The sequence below is a fragment of the Acinonyx jubatus genome, chromosome E4 (assembly GCF_027475565.1).
Source record: "Acinonyx jubatus isolate Ajub_Pintada_27869175 chromosome E4, VMU_Ajub_asm_v1.0, whole genome shotgun sequence".
NCBI lineage: Eukaryota > Metazoa > Chordata > Mammalia > Carnivora > Felidae > Acinonyx > Acinonyx jubatus.
This window is the reverse complement of record NC_069395.1, coordinates 19,809,194-19,824,655: the sequence shown is the minus strand read 5'-3', so window position 1 is coordinate 19,824,655 and position 15,462 is coordinate 19,809,194. Positions and strand designations below refer to the sequence as shown.

At 35.0% G+C, this 15,462-nt stretch overlaps 1 long non-coding RNA gene across 1 annotated transcript in view; it reads left to right on the top strand.

Annotated features, from left to right (window-relative positions):
* Positions 1-14,910, top strand: part of LOC128313030 (uncharacterized) — a 133,822-nt gene extending 118,912 nt beyond the window's left edge. The window contains exons 2-3 of the long non-coding RNA XR_008293137.1: positions 6,033-6,069; positions 14,846-14,910. This is a non-coding gene — a long non-coding RNA (uncharacterized LOC128313030). The remainder of the gene's footprint in view (positions 1-6,032; positions 6,070-14,845) is intronic.
* The last annotated feature ends 552 nt before the right edge of the window (positions 14,911-15,462 follow it).

Sequence of the window (15,462 nt, the reverse complement as noted above, 5' to 3'; positions counted from 1 at the left end):
CATTTAAACAAACAAAAACCTGCCACACGTGTAGAATACCATACTACTGCCTTCACTTGCTTCTGCTGAAATATTTCAATTCCTTTATTGTGGTCCTGGGGCGGAGGTTGTTGCAACAACATTTATAATGTGCCTGACATCGTATCTTAAATCCTCATGTCATTCCTTTTAACATTGTTATATCAACTCCTCCTGCTCATGTCCAAAGAAATTATTGACCTCCAAAGTTTTATAGCTAGTCAGTGCTTGGCAGTAAGGGACTTGAAGATAGGTTTTTTGAACTTCTAAGACTATACTTCTTCCCCTTCACCAGATTTTCCTGAAGCAAGAAAGGAAGGTATAAGTCAGTTATGCTTCTTCTCATAAAAATGAAGGTTGTCCCTGAGTTTTGTGTAAAATGTCAAATGAGTGATTTAAATTATGAGGGGCTGCATTTTTAAACCTAACAAGTGATTGGTGGGGTCACTTTGCTTAATTGTTGTGGCATCTTTGAAATATCATATCGTTTTAGCACTTTCTTAATCTATAAAATGATGTGATACATTTTAACAACTCAGTTTTATATTTGGCCTTTCAAAAACATCATGCTTTATGGTCCATCAGCTATATAGTGGCAATAACCAGAGATGTTTTGTTCATGGCATAAGCTGCAGTCAGACTCTTTCATTTCACTTGTATAGGCTGTCTCTAGAAAAAATAAATGGCATCTAATGAGTAATTTTAGGAAAATATAATATTGGCGATGCAATAGAAATAAATACAGCAAGGTATGTATCCTTTTTAATTGAATTTTTTCTTCATTATAGTTCAGTAATTATGCCAACTTATTCTAACTTCCATACTGATATCCAACTACTTGAAGTATAAATATGTTAAAAACCCACATAAAATTTTGCTATAAAATATTGATAGTTTGTATTATTTCAGTTGGTATCTGTTTTGTGTACCTTGAAAAATAGTCATCATGTACATAGCATACTAATTTTCAAAAACTAAATTAAAATAGTGTTGATCATAATGCAATCAATTAAAATTATTTGGTGGATGTAGTATCTAGAATGATATGGTAATAATGAACAGTAACAATTATAATACTCTAAAATGACTAAGAATTACTAACCTATATATAATCCTATATAATAGTTAATATGGTAGAGAGATGGCTGAGCATCAGTTCCACAATATTATAATTCATTTATTGTAGCCTTCATTATTTCAATGCGTTTAATCTACTATGTGCAAATAGAAGAATGACCTAGTTTTCATTAGTTGAAATGACCTTTCTTTAGTTGAAAAATGACCTTTTTCATTAGTTACTCATATCCTTTTGGTTGTCACAGGCAAATCTGCTATATAATAATTCAAGTTATTTTCTTCCTTCTTTCCATCTATGATTTTGTTTTAAATAGTTTATTCATGGTATCTGATATTTCTAGATGCTTCTAAACCAAATAGCTTAGCCCTAACTGATGAAAGCAGAATTAGTATGTTCAGAGAGAATTGATGGCATATTCTGGATCATGTGGCCAATCTGATCAAGCTGAATGGACTGAGAATACACAACTGACTGCAAATCAGCCATCCATTGTGTTTTCAACAGCTTACAAGATAGCCTGTTTTAAAACGTTCTGGTAAAATCAAGATAAATTTGATTGGGTAAGCACCTGCTTTCTCTTAGATGTATACAAGGAGAGATCTTCAGGTGGGTAGGTAAAGAGAAGACGCAGAAAGGAGCCAGTAACTAAGAGCTAAGACCCAGATTAGACATTTGCATTGCCTCTAGTTTTGAGTTGTTTCCAGTTTGGAGCTACTATACACAAAGCAACTTTAAAATTTTGTGCAGAAGTCTTTATGTTGATATAGGTTTTCATTTCTCTTGGGTAAATAGCCGGGAGTGAAATTGCTGGGTCATGTGGTGAGTGCATGTTTAATTCTATCGAAACTACCAAAATGCTTTTCAATGTAATTGGACCATTTTGCATTCCCATTTGCAGTGCATGATCGTTTTAGTTGCTCCAGTTGTGTTTAAGGCTTGAAATTGTCAACATTTTAATGTTTGCTATTCTGGTATGTTTGCAGTGATATTAATTTTTTCCCATTTTTCTAAAGACTGATAATGAGTATTTTTCCATGTATGTGTAGCAGCCATTAATTAATCTTTTTCCATACTCTCTGTTTAAATATTCTGCCCATTTTTACATTATTTTGCCTAGTTATTATTGAGGTATAATATCACAGCTTATATATTTCATATTAAAATCCTTTATTAAAGATATATTTATTAAATAGATAAATGGAAGAAAAGGAGGAACAAAGCGAGAAAGAAAAAAAGGCAAATAACTTTGTTTCCACTCAGTAGCTTGCCTTTTCATTTTCTTAATGGTAATATTTTATGAAGTTTTAATTTTGGTAAAATCCATTTCTATCAATTTTTTGTTTTAAGGGTTTTTTTTAATCTTCTAAGAAATTTTTGCTTATCCTGATTTTGCAGGATTATTTTCCTGTGTGTGTGTGTGTATGAATATATATATATATATATATATATATGTGTATTTTGCTTTTATACTTTCATATTTTAATGCTTTAGTTAGATCCATGATTGATCTCAAATTGCTTTTTGTGTGTTTGGTGTAAGGTAGAGGTTGAAGTTTCTTTCTATGAGATTATCCAATTCTTCTACCCACATCTATTGAATTACATGTGATTCATTTTAAGTCTAGTTTGTTTGTGTACATGTAGAGTGGCTTTTACCATGGCAAATATTTAACCTTACCACTAAAAGTCTCTTCTTTGACTTTTCTACTAGATGCTTAAGCAATCAAGGAATAGTAACACTGACTGGGGAGATCTTAAATGCCTCCTACTCCTGTGTTAACTCTGTGAACTATGAAGTTTACAGCTCCCTTTTAGTTGTCTTCTTGACATTGTGAAATTTCACCCCACATATTTATGTTTTAGTAGTCAACAAAGATGCAAACAGTCCACTATGTTTATTTCTGGATCCCTTTTACTGTTTATGTCCTGCCTTTTTGCAAGGCTGAAAAATTCCAACCACAGCAGACATCCTGACCTTTGATTCTGTCTCAACTCAGATTGCAATGAACTGTTTGGGATTGTTTACCTGTTCCTTTAGAACGTGCCTGGAAGCAGAGAAAGTATCAGCAATTGTTTCCCTTACAAGCAGGATCACAGCAGACCATTGTCTGCTGGCCAATATCTGAAAACAGTTATTAAGCATGTGTCATTTATATATGTTATATATTTAAAGTGTAGCGATAATCTTCTCCCTCTTGTTCCATCATGGCTTCAACTCTAACATTTTGAACTTAGTTTTTTAACCATTACCATGAGCAAGACATGGTTGACATTTTGCCAATTAGAAAATCGATATTCAGAAAGATTAAGAAAATTTCCCAAGTTCAAACTGCTAAGAAGTCTTTAACCCAAGATTCTAAACTGCATGTGTGTGTGTTTTTAAAAATTTTTTAAATGTTTATTTTTGAGAGAAAGAGAGAGAGCGAGCACATGAACGGGGAAGGGGCAGAGAGACAGGGAGACACAGAATCTGAAGCAGGCTCCAGGCTCTGAGCTATTAGCACAGACCCCAACACAGGGCTCGAACTCATGAACTGTGAAACCATGACCTGAGTTGAAGTCAGACGTTTAACTGACTGAGCCACCCAGGTGCCCCGTATGAGTTTTATGTCCATATGATTTTTTATTATCTTATTCTATTCATATTTTGATGAAAAAAATAAGGGCACCTTAGGCATTGATAAGAGTAGATGTAAATTCTTTTTTAAATGTTTTATTTATTTACTTATTTATTTTGAGAATCCCAAGCAGGCTCCATGCTGTCAGCATGGAACCCACTATAGGGCTTGAACCCACGAACCATGAGATCATGACTTGAGCTGAAATCGAGTCGGATGCTTAACCGACTGAGCCACCCAGGTGCCCCTGAGAGTAGATATAAATTCTTGCCTGACAGCTTCAGATATGTAAAGAATCTATGATTGATTCCTAAGTGAATATGGGAGACACGTGGGCATGATACTGCCAAATATGTTGTTTACAGAAATATAAGTTGTAAATGTCTTAGGATAGCCGTGGAAGTTATGTTACTAAAATTAGCACCCAACTTTAAGCAAGAAAACAGAAGAAGTCGATCTGTATGTAGGGATATGTATTTTTCCAACTGGCTATAGACAATCCATAAGACAATGCCTTCAGTCCAAAAATGAGAGCAGGACGGTTGCTTGGAGAAGAGATGTTTTAGATAGCTTAGATAGCCAAAGGTAAATAAACAGAACATGATGGCTAACTGCTAGGATGAGTAGGTAGAATGAATTAAAGCAGAATAAAAGGTGATTCTAAATATGGACCAATAAAAGAATGGTTGTAACCCTGTGTATATGTTCAGCTCATTTTAAAATAAAAATTCAAAGTAAAAATTGTTAGACAAGAGAAAGGTATACTTTTTTTTAATATTACATTAAAAAAATTAGGTAAGCAGTCCAAAATTGATATTGTGGTTCTTGTGCAATATCATCAATGAAACAGATGTCAATCTCATTATTTCACCGTCCTATACCAGGCTCCCATTATCAAGCTTCCATCATGTGGTTTAAGACTACAGTTCAAGAACTTCATTCATGGTGTCCTCATTGCAGGAAGAGGTCATAGCAGAAGTGTAGATGGAGTTGGTCCACCTTAAACAGCCAGACCCAAATAACATTGCTGCTCACAACCAATTCACCAAAATTTGGTCATACTGCCAAACTCATGGAAAAAGAGGTTAGAGAAATGTTGACTTTGACTAACAGTAAGCATAGGCCCCTAAAATCTGGGCCTGGTATTAAAGAGAATAGGAGAATGGATGTTGGACTATGCACACAGGATTTTCTATATCAATGTCCATTTCATTTACTAAAAGAGTAGGTTGGAAGGAAGATTTCAAACTTAATGCAGGTTGTCTTGAGTATTTACGTGCTATCTGGTCATATATATGGTAATTTCAAGTGTATAACTACAAATGTGAATATGAAACAGAGTGTATATTGGGGATTATATATTATTTGGATTACATATTTAGAAATCTAGGTATTTTGTAGAAAGATACATAATAAACAAGAGAGACCAAAACACTTTCAGAGACACAATGAGTAATACTTATGAGTGGCTTTGAAGTGGTCTTGAATAAGCAAATATATTCTTCTCTATCCTGTTTGCAACTGTCCACCAAAGCTACCTAACAGTTCTAGCTGCTTGAGCTGTATCTGTATATATTTCAAAAGGTACCATCTTCTGTCACCTTGTGAGTCTTCCCTACCACTTTCATTCAATTCACTTCAGTTATACTGGCCTCCTTTTTATTTCTTAAATTCTCCATAACTCACTGCCCTACCACCCCCACCTGCCCTGGAGCTTTTGTTTCTGCTATTGATTAGACTTAAGCTTCCCATCCCTATATCTTCATGAGCCAATTCCTTGCCTTCAGTGTGTCTTATCTCAAGGATCACCCGTACATGAATGTCTTATATGACCACCATATTTGGAATTACAACCCTTCACCACAGCGTTTATTTTCCTTCAGGTCTTTTTTTCGCCTCTCCATAGCATTCATTACCACTTGTCATGCTACATGTTCTTTTTAATTTGTATTTAATTTTTATTTTTGTTTAATGCTAACTACATTTTAGTCAGTGCTTTATTCACTGTAGTTTCCCATGCCTATAACACATGGTGAGATCAGGTCAACTGTTTCAGTGTATTTAATATGTTCAACTTATTCCTTTACTTCAGTGCATCACATAAAAATTTCCTGGAGTCCTATCCTGCTAAGAATTGTATCCCTGAAGAAAGTTATAGAGACTGTCCTGATTTTGACCTGCTTTAAGAGAGCTAATTTGCCTCAGAAATGCTGGAACCGTTTCAGGAGCTAAAGCACTGAAGTTGTTTATACCCATGGCCCTGTAGGCTTCTCCCTAATTCAGTAAACATCTAACAGTTTTTCTTTCCTTTCTTTGTAGGAGCCTAATTTTGTTAAAAACAGAAGGCACTAATGAGGTATATTACATATGTATGGTTATAAATGCTGATTAAACTCATAAAGGAATGTATTTCTTAGGTTATCTCATTATAGAATTAGAAAAAAAATGACAAACAAATTTAATGCATGTACAAAATGTCTCTAATTCCTGTGTTAGAAAAATTTAATTCAGAATTCTCAAATTGTGACAGGGTTAGACTGAGATTACTTTTTAGGCTTTACCATATTATTAGCATTCTAGTTTAATTCACAGGAAAACATTTATATATAATTACAGAGCTTTCCATCTATCCATTTAGTAGGATTTAAAAAAAATTGTGTTTATTTTCCTTTTGAGAGAGAGTGAGCAAGAGAGAAGAGGGGAGGGGCAGAGAGAGAAAGAGAAAGAAACCCAAGCAGGCTCCACACTGCCAGTGAAGACCCCAGTATGGGGTCAAACCCATGAACCATGAGATCATGATCTGAGCTAAAATCAAGAGTTGGACACTTAACCGAATGAGCCATCCAGACACCCCTAAAAAAATACATTTCTAAGAAATATTCACATCACAACACAAAGGCTATACATTTGTGTTCTCATCTTACTTTTAATGCACTAATACCTTAAAAGTGTTATATTCACCTCAATGTAGTAATTTTTAAGTTTTATAGCTTTTTTTGAAAGTAGTTTTATTAGATAGTATAAAAGATTTAGCTTGATTGCATATTATGTGTGATTTATATGAATACTGACATAACTCCTTTTTCTGATTTATTAGCAACCTCAAATAATTTTCTTCATATTAATGTAATATAATAAATTAATAATCATATGAATAGAATCTTTTTTGAGCACTGTTACTTTCTGGTGGTTTACAAATATTTAATTTTCACAACAAGCTGCAAATTAGATATTATTAACTGTGTTTTTGAAGTGAGGGAACAAAAACTTACAAAAACTAAATGACTTAACCACTCTATTAAGTCATAAATCAAATCTCTAGCTCCAAAGTCTGCATTATATCTACCCTCCAATTTCTTCAGAAAACACTTGCTTTGTTGGTATATAAGAGAATGAGGCTACATTACAGTTTTATTTATACAGCTTCTGGGTACCACTGTGAAAGGACACCTTGAGGCAATGCTTTGTGTTCTTTTCCTTCTTGTATTGCAAGGAATTAAATATTTTTGCATAAGTAAAGAATTGTTTTCTGCCCCATATCTCTAGGTCATTAAACTGAATAAACCCATTAAGGTTAGCTTACCATATAAGATGATAATAACTACATTGATATTGTGCATGTTATGTTCATATTATATGTGTTTGATGGGGGTGGGTGCCTGGATGGCTCAGTCTGTTAAGCCGTCTGACTTCTGCTCAGGTCATGATCTTGCCGTTAGTGGGTTCAAGCCCCAAGTCCGGCTCTGTGCTGATAGCTCAGAGCCTGGAGCCCGCTTTGGATTCTGTGTCTCCCTCTCTTTCTGCCCCTGCCCCCGCCCCCACTTGCTCTGTGTCTCTGTCTCTCAAAGAATAACAATTAAAAAAAAATTAAATATATGTTCAGGAATTCATACAATCATTCCCACTTTTAGGGTGTAGTTTTATTGATGCTGTGGTAATGGGAGTGGAATTATACATTAGAAGTGGCTGAGGTGATGGTAGAAATAATTGTCTCTATTCAAATTTAGTTTTGCTTAAACCATGGTTAGCTCAAGAAGGTTGCAGGTTCAAGAAGTGAACTAGTTTGGAACTTGTCCCACCTAAATTTGATGATGGAGCCCAAGCTAGCATTTTTGTTCATTATTATTTTCTCTAGGGAGCTGTGAGTATCATGACAAAGTCTGGGCCTACTATGCTTTAGTGGTATTTAACCTTCACTACCTGACAGAAGGTGGCATCATTAATGCTATTACACTCACATGAAATTTTTCTGTCACTTGTAATTATAATTATAGCTTTCAAGTACAATTGGCGACCTAGGATTTTTTTTTTCAATCTTATATTCTCTATACAGCTACCTGGAAAGCCTTTTGAATTGAAGTGCAGCATAGTAGATGATGATGATACAACCTTCATTTCCAGGTTTCACATTAGGGATACTGCCCCCCGGAAGATAGTCCAGTATGTTGTCTATTGTAGAAAGGGAAGGGATGACATAGCCAGGGATAGTTTTAAACATTCAATGTAAGTAAATGGAGCTGAAAAAAAAATGTATCACACTTGGTACAGTTTAATTAGAAACATATTTAGCAACTTGAATATCTCAAAAGCAGGTAAGTTAAGATTACATTCAAAGCAAACACATGCGACAGCTTGGCATTTTCATTCTCCTGCCTTAAGCGAGAAAAATTTCAGCTGGGATTTCTGACCTTAACATAAACCTCAGTATAAAATACAATTCAAATACTGTCATTTCCTGAAGATTTTCAATTATTTCCAGGTGAGGAGAGGTTAAAGGTTTCTTTCTTGGTACTCTGTCCCCAAATAGCTCATACTCCTCCTCCACTGAGAAATAGAAAAGAAATGTAACTTTTTAAAAGTAGTTGAGATGGGAAAAAGAATAGTTAAGGAGGAAGAGTATGAGAAGGAGAGCGAAAGGGAAGGGGGTTGAAGAGGAGATGTGTGTCTGTATAGACAGACACAGGAACAAACTGCAGCTTGTCAGAAGAGAGGCCAAAGTAGGCAAGTCAGAAGAAGGAAACACTGCAAGGGAGAAGAAAAGGGAAAGCAATGCAGAGTAAGAAAGATTTAAAACAGGCTGTTGGGATTTGGGATGAAACACATTTTAATATTTAAAAGAGTTAAAATAATAGCACTTTATAATTGGATTGGATAGACAAGAGTTGGTGCGAAATTAATTAAAAATATGCATATATTCTTATTTTTAAAAACTTACAGGCAATTTACTGTACAATATAAATTCATTTTATAAAAGACATTCTCCTTTTTAAAATTCTTTTCCAGTGTTCCATTATCAGTACTCTGTCTTACTTTGGCCTTCTTATTCCTTAATGTACTTGTTTAATTGGTTAGGATACACTGAAAAGTGCATAGTATTCAGGTTATATTTGACAGAAATGGTTAAGTAAGTAGGACAGCAAAAAAAAAAAAAAAAAAAACCACAAAAAAAACAAATAAAACAAAACCAAACCTAACTAGTTTTGACCTCATATAGTGAAATGGATTTAATCTGGTTCAAATAGACAAGTAGGGTTAATACTTTTAATACTTGGTTTAATTTTCTTTCCTTGTTTCACTGGTTTCAAAGGGCCATTCATACATTTGGCTTACCACAGTTGTGTCTATTATCTGTGTCATTTACAACAACTATTAGTAAATGTTTTATGGAAAAAAAAAGTATGCCTTCACATTGAGTTGTAGGTTTGACAATAAACTGTATTCATCATATGTCACTGAAATTGTATGACTTACATAGTTAGGACTGAGCATCCCTAAATCCATACAGACTGCTTATAATCACAGAAAATTCCCAGTGGAAGGACCATGCCAAGATATTAATGTGCTTCATTTTTACCAGGGGTCTTTGAACTCTGCCTGGTCCTCTTCCCGGTCCTTTTCCTGGTGGGCAAGTTTGATTCCTAAGTGAGCAAAACGTTCCTGTTTGCTTAAACTAGAAACAGGTCTAAAATAATTTTGACAGCTACCTTTTTATCTCTTCAGGCCTTCCTGATATATAAATAAGTGCTCCTCGGAGGCAGTGGGAGAGATGCCTTCTGAAATAAAGGGTCTGGGGGCCCCCCTCTTATCTGCTGTGCTGCATGAAAGATTTTAGAGAAAAAAATAACCCATATAGAAAAAGGAAACAAGAAATGTTCTCACATCCAAAGACCTAACAAAGACCAAATGATAAAATTCCAGCCCAAGAGGAGTTATTGTTACCTTTCCTTTAACACATATTCTAGGGCCACCTTTGAGTTGATTGTTGTTGCTCTGTGTACTGACAAAGTAGGAGAAGGGACAGACGTGAGCTTCTGGAGTTTCTTTGATCAGATGCAATGCCAGTATTATTGGGGAAAGTCATGAGTGTGGAAGGCATTCAACAGATAGAGAAATGAAAATACTGGCAGATAATATGACAGGCAGGAAGTGAAATATAAACTTAAAAAATGTTTTTCTATAAGAAATAAGAACTTCCTTCTCTATCCATGAAGAAATCAAACTGTATTGAGAGTCTCAGTGCTATTATAAGGTATGATAAAATATTGGGGCCCACATTGGTCAGTACTACTTGAAAGTTGCACAAAAAAAGTGGTATCTGGGTCATTTTTGTTTTTTTTTTATTTTTTTATTTTTTAACGTTTAACAAAGAGAGACAGAGCATGAACAAGGGAGGGCCAGAAAGAGAGGGAGACACAGAATCTGAAACAGGCTCCAGGCTCTGAGCTGTCAGCACAGAGCCGGACACGGGGCTCAAACTCACAGACCGCGAGATCATGACCTGAGCCAAAGTCAGACGCTTAACCGACTGAGCGACCCAGGCGCTCTGGGTCATTTTTGTTGAGTTCTTGTTTGAGCTCAAACATAGCTTATGTATTTTTGTTATTGTCCCTTTTCATGAACCCCTTTGGCAAGTGGGCTAGTAGGGAAAGGTGACTGTATAATATCCAGGAAATGGATAATTTTGTTTAATTTTGCTTCTGCAAAGCTGGGCTGAGATTTTATATGTTACACAAATATTCCCACCCCCTTCTGGTTACATGCTATACTCTATCCAGTTTTATCTTACCAAACTTTCTTGTTAACAGTTCTCCCAATTATTGGATCTTTTCCAAAGTCTCTGACTATCTAGCCAAACCACTGCATATTAATTGGTGATTATTCTTACCTATACTGTCTTCACTAGAAAAGTGGGAAATAATTTACATTGCTTAGATTTTAACCAATAGCAAGACTTCCCTATTTCTCTTCTGCATAGACCTTCAGAATCTCCTTGATCTAATAGTTGGCAGGCCATTACCAGCTGGTTTAGCATATCATAATGAGTCTGGTCCATTATGAAAAATACATTGCAAGTTATGCTTTAATTAAAAGAGGTGCAACTTCTTTGGACTGAAAGTATCTATAGAATTTGTGTACAATTTATAACCACCACCATACACTCTTTACGCTAAGCATCAGCAGGGTGGACCATAGGAGCCAAATGGCAGTTTGTGAATATTTCAGCGTGAACTAACAAGTAAGCCTTCCCTTGCTTTGAATTCCACTCAAAGAAGAGAATTTGTGAATCTACTTGGTCAGTGGATTGAAGCATAAACCCAGATATGAGATCTATTTTCTCAAAAGTCTAGAGATCCATCAATTGGTTTTTTTTTTGGTAGAGATATAAGAGACAATAACTTGCCACCCCCCCTTTTTTTTTGGAGGAGATATCCTAGCATTCTTCAGATCACAACTGATAAATTAACTCAAGGACCCTTTTATTTTATGATAATTTGTCTTCAACATATATGTGTATATTAGGAAACAATCTAGGATATTTGTACTTCTTAAACTTTAGGACATACCAGAATGAAATCATCAATGTAATAGATTTAAAAAAAGTTCCATAGACACTTCAGTCTAATATGATCTAGTGCTGTAGAATTGATGTGTTCAAGAGTTATGACCCTGAAGGTATACTGCTTTTCTTGTCCAGTAAAAGCAAACATCTATTTACAAGAATAGGAAAATAATTATCCTATTCCTAATTATCCTATGTTGTTACTATGCTGCATAGGAGATTAAAAAAAAAAGATACGTATATTAGACTGCAACACCAGTAAGAAGACTATATATGGAATAACATATGTAATTGGTGACACTAACTCATTAAATTAAAAATAAATGCCTCTCCCTTTCCCTAAGAACTATCTATCTTCCATGAATCCAATCAAGAAAGTTAAATGAAAGTGAGGATGATCACTCCTGCATCTCTAATTTGTTTGATATTGGCAACAATCAGCACCATCTTCCAGGAACATGGTAATTTGTTACTTGATTTGATATTTAGGTAGGGAGAAGGTCAAAAGTGTTAATTGGCTCTCCCTTCAGTTACAACACTGACTTCACAAGATAGGAAATCATTGTGAAGATAAAAGATGCTAAATAAATTTGTTTCTACTACAAAATCAGGAACTTGGGAAGTAACAAGTTGTTAAATTTAGATTCTTCCTGTGCTTAACATGAAGTAGATTTTCACCAAAATGCTATTAACATGAGACATTTATATGTCTTCATGACCAGTAGGCTCCAGTGACATTGTACAGATCTAGGAATTTATTTTAGAACCAATGCTCATTAGTTTACAAATCATTTGATATTTAATTATGTCAGTTTATCTTAAATGAGTTGAGATCTTTTTAAAGAAGTCTTGGAAGAGGATTTGCAGAGGCTGCTTGTAAAATAACTGTAAATTTCTTCATAGAGTATCCAGGTTCTATTACATTAAAGGGACACAGAGTATGTGAACAGACCTGGTAATTGGATTTGGATGAGGAATTCTCGTTTTTATATTTGCTCAACTCATGACCTTGTTCATTATACCTGAGTATCTTCCCTCTTTTACAAATCTAGTGGACACTTACTAGACTGCTCTTGACTTTTGTTCTAGTTATCCTATGGTTAATGATGCACAACCAGGAGGAGCAAAATGCCTGATTTTACTTACCTTGTTAACTCGTTTCTTATTTTTTTAAGTTTATTTATTTATTTTGAGAGAGAGAACGAGAGCAAGCACACACATGTGCACATAAGTTGGGGAGGGGCAGAGAGAGGGAGACAGAGAATCCGAAGCAGGCTGTGTACTGTCAGTGCAGACCCTGACGTGGGGCTTGATCTTATGAACCCATGAGATCATGACCTGAGCTAAAATCAAGAGTCAGACACTCATCTGACTGAGCTACCCAGGTGCCCCAGGTTTCTATCTGTAATTTTATATTCAAACCTCTTTTCATCGCTCCAGTGTGTTTATATTCAGCCAGGATCATATTTCTACTTGTTGCCACATCAATGGCATTTATCTTTTACCTCATCTGGGAGAAAAGGTCAGTTTCTCATTAAGAAGTTCCAGGTAAAAGGGTGCCTGGGTGGCTCAGTCAGTTGAGCTTCCAACTTCGGCTCAGGTTGTGATCTCACGGTTCATGATTTGAGCTCCATGTTGGGCTTTGCACTGACAGTGCTGAGCCTGCTTCAGATTCTCATCTCCCTCTCTCTCTACCCCTCCCCTGCTTGCTCTCTCTCTGTCAAAAATAAATGAACATTAAAAAAAAAAAACTTAAAAAAAGTTTCAGTAACAAGAATTCCCCATGGGGTAGAAACAGTGAACATTCTATCATTCTATTCTGGTCATAGGTTCTTAAGGTGTGTTCCCTTTTAACTATTTCAAGTCTGGAATCAGCAGTTTCAGATTGTCTTGGTAAAAATCTCATAAAATCCCCATCCTTCTTTAAACTCTCAGCTAGTGGAAAGCTACCTTAGAAGGAAGTTGTACCAAGACTTGGATCAATGTATTCTTGTCTGCTGATCTAGCATGGGCTTCTCAGTGGCAGAATTTATAATTAAGCAAGTAGGAGTTATTGGCTTAATTGCTCTGCACCCTCTACATCCATCTGCAATAATCTTTTTTCATTTCCTCATACCTTTGATATTTGTGCATACTTTTTCTCTAGTGCTTCCCTGTATTGCCACTAAAGAAGCACACATTTTGTGTGTCCGGGTGTTCCCCACATTTTTCTGGTAATTTTGTATGTGACAGAATAATATCCTCTTCAAAACTATAAATTGGGGCATAAAAGGATGTGATTGTAAAAGAATTAGCCCTAGATGGAGAATTAGTGGTCTAAGTTAAAGTTTCAGCTCTGCTTCCTATTATTATCTCACACAATTTAATCCCTCAGATTTTCCTATTTTCTCATCCATAAATATGAGTAATAATTTGTTTCAACTACAAAATCAGGAATGCAGGGAGTAGTGAGTTGGTTTATTTAGATTCTTCCTGTGCTTAACATGAAGTAGATTTTCATCAAAATTCTATGATCGTGGGACATTTGTGAGTCTTAACTCTGACTGGCAAACTCCGGTAGTATTGTAGAGGTCTAGCAGTTTGTTAGAACTAGTGGTCAGTAGTTCTACAAATACAAATCATTTGGTATTTAATTCTGAAAGTTTATCTTAAATGGGCTTTTATAGGAAGTAAATGAGACAATATTTGTGAATGTGCTTTGTAAATTATAAATCACTATACAGTATGATAATATTTTGTACAGCACAAATTGATGTTTGTGGTTTTTGGTGCTTGAAAATTTATTGGAAAAGTTTATTTCTGTAAATTAACTACTTTTTTAAAGTTTATTTTCAGAGAGAGAGAGAGAGACAGTGCAAGTGGGGGAGGGGCAGAGAGAGAGGGGGAGAGAGGGAGAGAGTCCCAAGCAGGGTCCACACTGCAGAGCCTGATGTGGCGCTTGAACCCGTGAAACTGTGAGATCATGACGACCTGAGCCGAAACCAAGAGCAGGGTGCTTAACCGACTGAGCCACCCAGGCGCCAACTGTGAATTAACTATTTTATAATAACTCACCTTTCCTACTAACATAAAAAATAAGCTTATCTAGCAAAGACAAATTACTAAAATATCTTGAATGAGAACACTTCCAATTTAATGTATTCTATTGCTCTCATTCTTGTAATGCTTGACTTTTGAATCTTTAATAATCTTTCATCTTCAGATTAAATATGAGAAGGAATTTTATTGTTTAAGAGAAAAAAAACAGAAACAACAAAAAAAATTAAACCTGTTTCACTTGTATTTTTTATAGGCATTAAATAATCAACATTTTGCAAGAATCAGTCATTCCAAAGCAAGTGCACATCTTTACTTTGTAGGTATTTTCTTAAAGTTGTTTCATTACTGTTAACCATTCATACCAAACTGGAGAGTATATTTGTTCAGATTAGATGTTGTTTATTTGCAGATGTTTTATATTTTTAAAAAAAAATTTTATGATACTAAAATGAATTTAAAATAATCATCTATGTGACAAAGTGCACAGTTTCCATTTCCATGTTAAAAATAATTTTTGAGAGTAACCTCAAAAAGAAATTACAGCCATTAATTGCATTTAAAAACATTTTAAAGAAATTTTTATTATATTATTGATGTGAAATTGGTACACGTTACATGAGTTTCAGATGTACAACTTTATAATTTGATATTTGTATATACCAAAAAATGATCACCATAAGTCTAGTTACCATCCATCACATACAATTTTTTTTAACAACCCAGACATAAATATATATGTATTCAGATGTACGTGAAGAGTCATGTCTTGTGAACATTGTGTCACCTCTTCAGTAATACCCCTAAGCTCTCTCACTGGCTTAGGATAAGGGCATTGACTGAGAACTACGAGTGATAAGGGCTCAGGTCAAA